The 13,458-nt window shown below is 45.7% G+C and overlaps 1 protein-coding gene across 8 annotated transcripts in view; it reads right to left on the minus strand.

Annotated features, from left to right (window-relative positions):
- LOC144147015 (uncharacterized) overlaps nt 1-12,750 on the minus strand; it is a 66,942-nt gene extending 54,192 nt beyond the window's left edge. For all 8 annotated transcript variants that reach the window (XM_077679028.1, XM_077679025.1, XM_077679027.1 and 5 more), the window contains exons 1-2: nt 12,395-12,750; nt 6,945-7,096 (exon numbers count right to left, since the gene is read on the minus strand). The gene's annotated coding sequence lies outside the window, so the exon portion shown is untranslated. The remainder of the gene's footprint in view (nt 1-6,944; nt 7,097-12,394) is intronic.
- Between the last annotated feature and the right edge of the window lie 708 nt (nt 12,751-13,458).

Consider the following 13,458-nt stretch of genomic DNA (forward strand, 5'->3'; position numbering starts at 1 on the left):
ACCGGACAGTCCAACACCCCGTGCCATGTAGTTCTGCCGTTTAGTTACCATATCTGTTACTTTCTCTGGCTTATTTCCCTCCTTGACGAGGAAGAAGAAAGAAGTCCCTCCCACGCAAAGTGTGCATAGGGGGGTTCTGTGTGCATTGTAGGATTGTCCCTGAAGAAAGATGCTCCACTTCTGAAACTGTTGGACCAATTTATAAGAAACAAGTTTACCGCAAAGCGGCAGCATTGCAGGCTTCATCCCAGGCTCCATCGGAGCCTCGCTACAACTTGCGAAGGACCTTCTCGGCCATCGTGAATCAAAACCGAAGGAACTGACTAGAATCAGGTGACTCTTGTGGTCAGAACAGACCAACCGTGTCAAAAAATTTTTTGAAGGCTAGGAAAATTGTCGATAAGCGAGTGCGATATCAGTGACACCTTAGTACCCTCATTCTATATCGCAGATGTGACGTTCCGAAAGGGCTGCGCATTTACGTTAAAGCCGCCACCCCCAACATGTCTCAAGAGCTTAAGGCTAGGTGGGCGCTATGCATACATGAAGCATCAAAGGAACTCTTGAATATTGTTATTGACCACGATAACTCACAACTAGAGCACATCCTCAGTGAGGAATGAAAACTCACTAACCAGGTAGACTTGACACCCATGAAATTAACCTTTTAAAATTGTTTGCAGAAAACAAAGAGCGCCAAGTAATTCTAACAAAACAGAAAAACTTCCCCTCTTGAAAAAGTAGACACATCTTTTTTGCCTTCCCATGCAAGCCCCGAAAATATTCCTCACCTGAACACCTCACAGCTCAAAGAGTGCCACATAGTAAATCTTTCCGACACCCCCCTCACTGATGACGAAGAACGCGTGCTATCAAGAGGCTTGAGTTTTTGCCTTGCAACCGGCAGACCAGACGAATTCCAGCTCTATAAGGATCTAGAGAACTTCTCCTGAATGCTTAGGCTCAGCGAGTATTACTATGGCAAATCACAAGACCCGAATATGGACACTAGGCTGCCATCACTACACCACTGGACTCCTCCCCCACAAACAGACAAATGCTTAGACATCTACATCGAGGCGGTACGTGACAATCTAGCTCAGTGTAAAAATCGATCACCGCATCACAAAAACCTGTCACAGAAAGAGGAAGAGGCATTAAAAGGTTTAAGCGGGCGCTCGACATCACGATCAAACCCGCCGACAAAGGTGGCACAATTATTATTAATAAGCAGGACTACATCACTGAGGCAGAAAGACAGCTCAGCGATACTTCTTTCTATAAACCAACTGACACCGATCAGACTTCCCAATTTAAGAACAAGGCAAGCCAGACACTGATGGCGCTAGTCAAGGACAAAAAAAATTCCGGAAAAAACTGCAGCCTCACTACAAGTTTTAAGTCCAGTTCCAGGACGATTTTATATGTTGCCTAAAATACATAAAGCAGGAAATCCACGCAGACCAATCATCTCCGGCATAGGGACGGTAACAGAAATGATCTCTAGTTTTATCGATAGCTTAATCAAAGACATTCCTCCCACACTACCTTCATATGTAAAGGATACAAACCATTTTCTGGCTGATATTATGGATCCAGTTATACCGGAACATAGCCTGCTAGTCACTCTCGACGTCGCCTCGCTATATACAAATATTCCACACTCGGACAGCATCCGATCTGTCATCCATGCGTATGATGATGCTTCCCAAGAGAATTCAATCGATGGTGAAACTCTCAGCGTGCTTTTAAAGCTTGTCTTGGAGCTGAACAACTTGGAGTTCGACCATAAGCACTACGTGCAAATCGACAGGACCTCGATGGGAACAAAAATAGGACCCAACTATGCTAATATTTTCATGGGCACATTGGAGTCTGAATTTCTAAGCAACGCACAGCTTCAGCCTCTTTTCTATTGAAGGTTCATTGACGATATTTTTCTTATTTGGTGCCATGGGGAACGCACAGCTTCAGCCGCTTTTCTATCGAAGGTTCATTGACGATATTTTTCTTATTTGGTGCCATGGGGAAGAGGAACTTCTAAAATTTATAACCGCTTTCAACAACGGCCACGAGAACATTTCATTCTCCCACTCATATTCCGCATCTGCCATTAATTTTCTCGACGTTTCAGTGAGAATATCAGACAACAAGCTCGTGACCTCAGTGTACAGGAAGCCAACAGACCGACATCAATACTTGCGTTTCAAAAGCAACCAGGTTAAACACTGTAAACTCGGCATACCATACAGTCAGTCTCTGCATTTTAGAAGGATATGCTCTGACCCAGCTGATTTTGCCTCTGTCAACAACTAACTAATGACCTAACACGACAACAATACCCACCGTCTGTCATCAATGATGCCATTGGAAGTCTGAAAAACAGGACCGCCGCCACCTGATAACCAACTCAAAAGCCAAATCTTGGAATACGACCCCCAACCTTATTCTAACATATGCCGCTTCGTCCTCCAACGTAAGCTGCATACTCAGAAAGCACCACAACATTTTACTTCAAAGCGAAAGGTTGCGAAGTGTTTTCCCTGAGCCTCCGCGAGTCGTGCGAGGAACATCAGAGATATTGCAACGTCATCTAAGGTCAACACCCCCCGTTTCACAGACAGCGGACCCTGCAATAAGCCTAGGTGCAAACTGTGCCCCATGATGACTAAAGCCTCTGTCGCCACCAGCACGTCTTCATTCTCTTTCCAGATAAGAGGAAACTTTGACTGTGACAGTGCAAACATTGTCTACCTTCTTGAATGCACCATATGCTACGCCCAGTACGTTGGTAAAACTGAGAATCCGTTTAGAATGAGAATCAACAACCACCGAGCACACATCCCTATCATACCTGCCCCTATCTAAACATGTAAATAATCTAGGCCACCCCTTCCACGCGTTCACAGCCACGGTGCTTCAGTCCAATTTCAAAACGCATTATGACCGTGAAGCCCGTGAATCGTACCTTATTTACAAGTTTAACACTGTCTTGAGCGGCATAAATGAAAACACAGGCCGATTGTCTTGCTTGCCCAATCAGGCACCGGAGAAGGCTGATGCAACGAATAACCGAGAGACTTTGTTCTTAAAGAGAAGCGTTTTTCCTTCTTTTCTCTCTTTTTTCAAATCTTTGTATAGTGTACTGTGTACGACAATGACACCAATTTTGTCGCAAGCTTCAAACAATTATTTGATATTGAGGGAAAATAGACAAAGCAGTTGTGCCTCCCCAACCACATTCTGGTGAGTTCTCCATGACATCACAAAACCTTGTGCGACTGGTGCCGCCGACCAAAACAGCCTCCTACAAACACGACTGGGCGATTGTAGTGATCCTCTATCTCCATTTCATTGTATTGCATAAATGCTAACACACTTAGCACAGTGATAAACAGCGTGCAGTTATTCCACTCTATTAGGCCACCGCTTGACATCGTGCAGTGGGAAATTTGAAGGTTTTGCTATAGGTGTTTTCTTCCCCCCTCAAGAACTGTCATGGCTTGAACAGGGATCAGTGGGGTACCAAAGTCTAGTCCATTCAAACTGAACAAGGCTGTATTTTGTATTCATGGCTCTTGACTGCTAATAATTATTTCAGCGATGCAAGAAAGAAATTCATAGTATTGTAATTTTAAACCCAGCGTAACTGTTTTACTTGGGTTCTCTAAAAAATTGATTTTACGCCTTGCAAAACTTTTTTTTTCCTTTTCAAGCACAGAAGTTGCTACAGCTAGCACCTCGAATGACTGTCGAGCTGTGCTTGTTGCCACCCCGATAATGCAGCATGGCCAGTCTTGAGTCAACACGCAACATCATTTTCGTTGACTGAACCTCATCAGGCGACATCGACAAAAGAATAACAGAGCTGCGCTTTGATGCTGGTCATTTTCAAGAACCAGTAATGTGACAAGCTGTGGAACACAAACATTGCCACGTATGAAAGACAAACTGAGTGTGATTACATGCAACACTTTTCCTCAAAAAATGTCCATGTTGGTCAATACTTTCTGTTGCTGGTTTACGTCTCAGAGACTACAAGCACTCCAAAAAAGTGCTGGAATGCTGCACACGCTTTTTGCCCACCACAAGATGGCCACCACTGGCTTCACACCAGCCCATCGGCAAGTACAGGGGACATCTGCTACAACAGGTTTTTATATCCTCCCCCGTGATGCACAGGGGCGAACATATGCAGAGAAAAAGTACCCCCTATAATAAACTATTGACAGCTGTCACTGTAAAAGATATTGTCTTTATTGACTACAGTTCCTAGAATGTAAATGCTAGTACGTAGAATGGCAGCAATTAAAAGAAGAGCATGAGATGGGCAGTGCCGATGTTACTATAGAATTCCACCAAATTATCAAACTCCTCCCCAGTTCCCAAGACCTTTCAGCTGCTGTCACAATTACTGCCTGTAAACACGGTTTGTGTGCTTCAAAGTACTGCCCGTACCACAAACCACACGTTTAAGTGAGATTGAGATGTGCGTGGGCGACATTTTCACTGCTGATCATCGTGATGCAGCTGTAGTTGACCTAACATGACACATTCCATAGCTACTGGTTGTAACAGTAGCCATTTTTCAGCGCAATTATCAAATGAAAGGAAGCATTTCTTCAAGTTCCTCAGTGACACATCCCCACTTCGATGGCCATGCGCTTCGCAGACGTGTATTTTGGGAATTCACGGAGGACACTGAGCAATGCAAGATTCCTGAGCTTCGCTGTGCAGACCATGTATATATTCCCACGCAAAGTGCCGGGCTTCTTCAATGCTGTGGCGATGCAACTTTACACAACAGACGCCAACTGCTGCCTTGAGAATGAAGGCACAATCACTGGGGGGGAAAAAAAAAAAAAAAAAAAAAAACACTCATCTGCTGTAAAGGACCCTGTAAACAAGATGGGCATTTATGCCCGCCTGGCACTATTTAACTTCCACACAAGTGTCTCTAATGGTTTCTGTGTTTCCGTTGCATGCAGGCGAATTCGAGTACCAGTTTATAGGATTCCCTATCTTGCTTATAGAGCCTCCTCCGGTGCAGCCAGCGCGAAAGCAAAACGGCTCTCTGCTGGCACGAGCACGCGCGCCCGGAAGCACCACCTGCGTCACTGTCCTGTGTCGTCCCACCTCACTGAATAAGAGCTCCTTCAGCGAGAGCCGCTTTGACATCGGCGAGGAGCTGAAGCACATTAAAGGCCTGCAGGCCATCCATGTCAGTCCGCGGCGCAATGTCGCCGCACTTGGCACAGAAGCAGCCAAGACCAGCTCTTCCCTCAGGGCTTGAGCTTCGCTCACTCTGTGGTGTGACCGCGCAACCGCAAGTTGCACGCGACGAGGGGCACGCGCACGCCGCCCTTCGTAACGTTGACACTGACAGCGAGGCATGGGACATAATCGCACGAATAACAACGCCCTTGCCGATTATCGATAGCACCAAAAACGGCACATTGCTCTTCGTAACCTTTCAGGGCCTATCTAACATATGTTCACGTGCCTGTGAAAGCAATCACTCCTCATTCTGCAAAACACCGCAATTGCTGCCACTTCAGACACATGCGCAGTGCGTGCACCTTCGATGTGTGCTGCCCCAAATGCGCGGGCAACCACCTCGGGCAAGATTGTGGGGCTTGGAAGCTTACGTGATGCTTACGTGATGTTGCGGTGCACACTGGGCCACGGCACAAACTTGCCCCACGTGCACCACAGATGTCAAGGCCGCTCACTAGGTCGCACAGATATTACCACAGCATTTGACAGATGTTTTTTTCAAATGACTGAATGGCTTCTTCCATGTGCAAAAAGGTCTGCTCGTCATGGACAGCATGCCGACGCAATATACCCTACGCAATGCTGAAGAAAGTAAAGCACCCTATGTCAACTGCACACCTGCAATGATCCCAGGCAGCATGACGAAGATTCTACAGCCTTTAGATAGTGCCGTCAACAGCAGCTTCAAAGCTCTACTGCGGTGTTTATGGGTGATGTAGTTGACGGACGTTGAACACAGTTTTTACAGTGAGAGGGCACATGAGGCTTGCTACATTTGTTGAAGTGGCCAGGTGGGTCGATGAAGCTCGGCCTGCAGTTTCCGAATCGCAACTGCAGGGTTCGGAAAAGCTGGACTTATTCCTTCGGCGCCTGCTAGCGGTTATGACAGCAGCAACTCGGGTTCCTGCGACCCTGCCTACTGAAGTGGCCGAGCTGTTTGACAGTGCATTGAAGGATGATGCAGGTTTGAATAAAGTGCAGTGAATAAATCTTTTTTTCCTCAGCTGACGAGTATTCGTTAAATTTTTTAGTGCCATAACCTGTGGCGCTGAAACTGAAGCATCAGAGGGTTTTAATTGATCTGAAATGATTAAGTACATCACATCTTAAGGTAAGTGCAGGCCTAATTATGATTCAATTATGCTGATCGTGCAAAAAAAGCCGCGTATCATACTAACGTGGAAAACTATATGAACTTTTTCATTAAAATTTGGTTAAATCGGGGGGTGCATCTTATATACCAAGGTGCAACTTATAATCTGGGAAATACGTTAACACTGCACACATACAACATTGCCAGGCTGAAGCAAATAACTGGCACTTTACAAATTGGTGAGTTTTCCAAATGCCATGCTTTCGAGTGAAGCACTGTAGTGGCTGCAGTGTAACTTTGTGGACAAAAAAACGATTGATTGATTGATTGATTATGGGGTTTATTTAACATGCTGAAACTACACAGATTATGAGGTGCACCACAGTGGAGGGCTCTGGATTAAATTTTCACCACCTGGGGATCTAACGTGCATCGAAATCCCGTACACACGGGCATGTTTGCTTTCCGCCTCCACCAGAAAAGCGGCCACCGCAGCCGGGAGACGAACCTGCGTCCTCGGGCTCAGCAGCACAATGCCTTAGCCACTGAGGATAAGAACGAAGCAAGTGCGTACCTGAATAAGAGATGAAGCAGAAGAGCTGCTCAAGCAAAGTGGAGGGCCCAGTTGTCTGCGATGAATTTGTTCTGAAGCTTGCTTGCTTCGTGGAGGGGACCGGACTGCTTAGCAGAACAACGTCACGTCACTGATGCTGAGTCTGAAGAGAGCTGCGAACAATTAAAGCAGTGGTGAAAGTTTGTCCAAAACAAAATTCGTGCGTCAAGGAGAAAACGAGTACTGTGCAATGACATAAAAAAAAAAATTGTTTCTTAAGCTGTGAAGAGTGAGATGCAAAAGCAGACAAAGTGCCACGACCTGCCAAAGTTAGTAAAACATGGTAGGAAAAATTCTCAACATACTTCATAGAGTGTGAGCAGGCCATTAAAAACCCCACGGTGAATTTCCCAAGTCAGCTACCCACAGTTCACACCACAAGCTACGTGCAGCACTGTGGAGGCTACATTGTTGCCAACAGTCCACCCTCTCAGGGCGCCTAAGTTCAGTGATGCCAACCTGAGGCAACGCTTTATCCCTAGAATGACCCCTCAAAAATCCCTAGATAGCAGACAAAATCCCCAGATTGCATTTTTTTTATTTCCGCAAGCTGGCATTCACCTTTATTAGTCTAAACGCAGCTTGCTCTTCGCTTCGTTTGCTCTGAATCTTATTAGAGTTAAGATACAGCTTACTAGCAGCAACTGCAGCTCGTTTTTTCTACATTTTTTGTGGAGTGATGTGAATTCGCTGCTTCGAGCAGACGACTCTGGTTTCACAGCAACGCCTCTTGAAATGCTCTCGCAACAGTCTCTTCTCTGTATGCGCAAATTACCCAGGCAGCCGGCCGAGGCTTGCAGGACGACGAAAATGCTGGACATCGTGACACGTAACCCTTTGAAGTCTTAATCACCACACATTTCTTTCTTCATCCGCTTCAAATGCGATGGAGTGATCTGGAAGGTGTAGCAGCTTTTTGCGTGCAGCAAGCCGCACAACGAGTCTGTTGACAACCTGTTTCTTTGCTTTGTTTTCAGCAGATTTACTTGCGAAAACACACGTTCGACCGCAGCGCTGGAGTGTGGTAGGCACAAAATGTAGGCACAAAAAGCCAAGTAGTCACTCGTGAAGACAAGTTCAGAAAAGTTCCTTCGAGTGTACAGCACGCCTCAGAGTTTCCACAGTTGCACTTCACTTGCGAAGACAAGTTGTCACTCGCGACGACAAGTTCGGACAAGTTCCTTCGACAGCACACCTCAGAGGTTGTTACTGCGAGAACCTCGCGTTACAGAACCACAGTCACACTCTCTCGGCTTGCACAACACCAATGCTGTTTTAAATGAAAAAAATAGAAATAGCGAAGGAAAGTTAGAAATGAAAAATAGAAATTAGCCAAAAATTACATTCTTCGCAGTCACTTATTGTTGAAAAAGCATGGTTACTCAGCAACACCAGTCACTAAGTTGCATAGCGTTTCATTTCAACTGACTCTAAAAAATCCCTAGATTTCACAAAAAGACGCCAAATCTTTAAAAGAGACAAAAAACCCCTAGATCTAGGGATAAATCCCTAGGGTTGGCATCACTGCGCCTAACTCACCGCAAAGGAACCGACAAAAGGCGCCGGGGCCTTGCGGTTCCACCTGCCCAGAGGGGAGAGGGAAATGTCCTTTCAGGGTCCCCTTCATGGTGAGTTAGGTGCGCTCAGTGGGAGGACTGCTGACAACAACGTAGCCTCCACAGTGCTGCACATATAGTTGACAGCTCCCATCAAACAAATGCTAGACTGGCTTACTTGATCTCAACCACGGGTTTAAAAGCTCAACATGCTCACATCTTGACCTAATGAGAATGCACTTGAATTTGGCCTAAGTTATGGTGATCAAATATGTAACAGCCTTTTACTATTTTGCCAAATTCCAAAACTAAATAAGTTAAACACCCGATGTATTACAGCTCTGCAGGAAACGCCACTAGCACGAAATCTCCCCCCACATCCATAGTCACTTATTAAAACCAAGAAAAGGGTCCAGAAAGCCAAGAGCCTCATTAATTCCAGTGCTTCTCGAAACAGCCACTCAGCTACTGAAAGAACAAGAAGCCCAAGTACTCTCGCCTATTTTTTTTGCTGGCTATCTTGCCCAAAATACAACTTCAGGAAATTTGTAGCGGCCAGGGTTCGTACGGGCTTGAAAAGCCAAAATTCAAGGATTTTCAAGGACTTTCAAGGACCAGAAAACACATTTTCAAGGTCCCCATCTTATGTTTTATCTGGGATTATTTATAACTTTTTCAACACAATGCAAAATTGTGTTATTGCCCAATACCTAAGAACATTACTGCACATTCGGGTAGGCGCTATGGGTTCATGAACACTGTCCCAGCTTTATTTTTTATTTCATAGTTTGTATTTAGAGGTTTTTCTTTTTTCTTGGCGTTTTGCTTAGGCTGTTTGATTTCAAAACTTAGTTAATGTTGCCTGCATCTCCTGCTTTGTGAGCAAGAGTACCAGCTGAAATTAACTCAGCAAGTGTTGCTGCAAGGCAGGATGAACTATGCACACGTCCTCCATTTGCACGTAAAAGTAAATGCAGATGGAGCGTATGAGGCACAGCAAACATGCAATGAAAGGCCGTCCACAGACTAGATGGAACATGCAAGATAGAGAACAGAAGCCGGCTTTCACGGGATTGTATCATGACATGAATTCTATTGAGGAGTGCTGCTCCCAATGTTGCCTCGTAATAATGAGAATCCACAACTCGTAATTTCACGCAATACACTGAAACTTGATTGTTACAATGTTTCTTTACATTTTTAACACGTAAAATTTACGACAAACACTTTAAATTCTTGTGGAAAAGATGGGGCCATTGGTTCTCTCCAGAAAAATCAAGGGTTTTCAAGGACCCTTTAAAAATTCCAGGACTTTCCAGGCCTTGAAATTTACACGTCTAAATTCAAGGGTTTTCAAGGTTTTCAAGGACCTGTGCCTTATTGCCTAGTTGTGCACCCTGAAATAAAATAAAACGTTTGTTTGATGAGATTTTGGAAAACGTTGGATGCCCACATAGTCCAAATTTATTCATTGCCATCCACTATGGTGCACTTCATAGCCCACGTGCAACTTTGGCGCATAAAAACGTAAAAAATTTTTCATACTTGTGCCCCTTACCCTTAATCAACACGAAATAAGACAAGCATGGATGCCGAGTACCCCAAGAGTTGTTGAGAGGCGCCAAATCAACCGGTGAGTATAGCTAGAGCACAATGCATAACACCGACAATTTTAGAACCGAATAAACGAACCTAGTTTCATTGCAGTTGCAGTCAATCTCCCCACAATGCACTGTGTGACAGTTTTATCGCAGCAATCACAAGTAAAGGAATGCAGCAAGCTTCATTTTCCCGCAGGCAGATTGCCATTTCAAATGCACATAAGGTAATACTTGACCAAAAACTGGCCGCGAAGCAGACGCCTATATAAGAGGGGGCTAAAGTGGCCGGGTCAATACTGTGAATTAGTTACAGAGCAGCTGTGACCGGTTCAATTAATTATATTAACCCTTTCCACAGAGCAAGAATATATTTAGGGGGTGAAACAGTGACCAGATAATTTCACGACGACTACTAACACAAACTCCAAAGCTTCGTAACAGCAAAGGTTAAGGAAATGATGGCGGCACCTGATAGTTGAGATGACATCAGCCACATTCACTCCGTGGCCGCACCACTTTTCAGCTGCATGGCGAAATGCTAACTGCAGCATCCGTGTGGTTTCTTAACTAGCGACAGATACTGCTAGCTTAACCTGTGACGTGTAGCCATACGCGGTAGCTGGTTTTTTTACTCCATGATCACACTGGTGTAGAACGCGCAGGGCCATGTTCCAAGTTTTTAAAGGAGTACTGAGATGAAAATTTTACGTTCCACTTTTATTGCTTTTATCGATGCTTAATGGCCTGGCAAACCCGAAACATATCTAAATACTTCAGCGCACGATAATTAATTACATTGAACGGCCTGAAAATCGTTTGTTTCAAATTCCCACGCTTTCATCACGAAAGGCGCATATGACAGAATCCCGGCATGACCTCACCACTTGGTGCGGACATCAAAACCCTGCGGAGGCCGGTGGGGCGTTGTTTCGACCGCGCCGCTGCCGGAGCTGAACTCGCTCCTCGCTAGCGGGGCCGCGCACGTGAAGTGATGTCATGAGTTTTTGACGAGCGCTGTCGCGTCACTTCTTTTGGCTTTCACGGGATGATGTCACACTGATGTCCATTTGCAGAGCGCCACTCCACACACTGCTCCGTCGGCGCGATAAATGAGGTCCAATTGAAGTATGTTCTCCGCGTCGCAGGCCGCTCATATTTCACCGAGGGTATTCTGTTGAGTAAAGGAAGCGCACTGTGCAATAATATTAACGCCAAAAATTGGTGCCAGTGCTCCTTTAAGTAAGATTTACACAGATTTTGAAAGAGAATAACACGTTCATAGGTGCAATTTTTCTCGTGCCACTGTCCCCACTAATATTATGATGACTACGACGACACACTGAAAAGTGCAGGGCTACACATTGCAGACTGCTAGCATGCTTAACCACAACAGACTGGGCGTGAACCAAAAGCCAGGCGATATGCAACGCAAAATAAGAGAATGAAATTTCTGAAGGCGGATGTATAGCATGAAAACGCCTTGCAAGCGAGTGCGAAAACGCTGTATTGCTGCAGCAGCCACGAACAGCGCCTGTTTGTTTTTTCTGCGGCCCATTGCAGGTGTAATGACATTATTATAGTTATACCAAAGAGTCAAGTAAAATGATCGATTACATGTGCTAAGTTGCATCTGCAGCCACAAATAGTAACCTCCAAAATTCGCTTCCTTAGGATAGATGACGGGAGAACTGGCGGCTCGACGATTGCCCGCTTCGGTTGTTGCAAAAGTGTAAAAAAAAAAGAAGCTATATGCAGCACACGCTCATATAACGCCATACTAAAATGTGCACCGCTCCACACCGGATTTGGCAGTGAGGAGCATCACCGCCGACAGCTTCGAAAGTTTGGTATATTTGGAGCATAAATCTAACGCCCCTGCGCACAACGCCCGCGATTTCGATTCAAAATATCAATCCAACGTTACTGCGAACGCCTGAAATTTCAGCACGATCATATTAAACGCATCGTGCAATGCCCCAGTTCAATGCAACGGCAGTCACAACTAAATCTCGGCTATACCCGGCCGCTACGCACGGATAGAGACGGCCAGAAAATATGACTCCTTCCATCTGTGGGTTTCCTGTTTTGTTTTTCTCCGTTACTTTTAAGCAAGCGCGTCTTGGGCGCTACAGTTCGTCGAACAAAAAAAACCTCGACGCGCTACGCCTTCCCGCCACAACACTGAAAGCCGCTCACCACCCCTCCTTGAAAGCCCGCCAGGGTCAAGCAACGGGCATAAACCGCAGCAGCTTACCTGCCATCACTACAACGGCCATCGGCTTCCGCGTTTTTTTTTTTTCAGGCGATGTGACGACTGGCTTGACACCATGGAGGAAGAACGCTTGACACCCGAGCCCGTACGGTCTATCCGGCGCCACGCTGAACTCCCTGCTGCGTTAGTGGTTGGGCACGACGGCCCGAGAGACAGGGCGATTTGACGGTCGCAACTGCTGTACAATACAGGCAGCATGTTCAAATCTTTCACGTTCGTGGCACGAAGAAACATTGTGCAAACCTCAGCTCTACATGAGCGACACAAAGAAACTCACGCCGCGCGTAATGTGGACAGCGCCATTGTGTTCAGAGCTGTAGAGGAATATCATAAAGAGACGTTCACCAATCCTCGAAAAGCTATGCTCGGTAGCGCTACCTATTGCTGGGATGATGTTTTGGGAGATTTCTTATTTTGAGTCCAATTCTCTGAAGTATATCACCCAGAATTAATGTTAGAAAAACGAATACTACCAAGTGTTTTAGAGCCTATTTGCACAAAATTAGAACTTATTTCAATGACTTATTTTAACGAATTCAACGACTTCCAGAATTTTCAGTCAGCATGTGTTTTTATGTAGGCTACCCATGTCCTACGCACGGAAATGTATGACAAAACGGATTGTAGTTTTATGCGTCATTTACAAAAAGCGGCACGAATATATTGCGCAAGAAAGATATTAAAGCAACAGGAATTGTGAGCGGGTCCCTACATCGGCCTCCCACCATCTTCCCAACCAGCCGCAGTCACTGCGTTACTTTTTACTTGCACTGGCTGTACTGGTGCAAGACGTGCAGCATATGTTCAATATTAGATGCGACGCATCTCTTGCTCTCGGGTATGTCCCTCCATTGTTGTCGTTGTCGCGGCGTTGTCCGCACGCTCACTGCACATGTGCAACTCTCCTCCGTTCTTCTAACCGACAGCTGTGCGCCACACTCTCACTCCGTCTCATTATCATAACAGCTGCGCGTGCGCGCTTCGCTGCTCTCGGTGGGCGCATGTGTGCCCATGCGCGCGACTCTTCCCGCGACTCCTCTAAAGCG

The sequence above is a fragment of the Haemaphysalis longicornis genome, unplaced genomic scaffold (genome assembly GCF_048455015.1).
Source record: "Haemaphysalis longicornis isolate Haplotype H1 unplaced genomic scaffold, Haemaphysalis longicornis Haplotype H1 scaffold_7, whole genome shotgun sequence".
NCBI lineage: Eukaryota > Metazoa > Arthropoda > Arachnida > Ixodida > Ixodidae > Haemaphysalis > Haemaphysalis longicornis.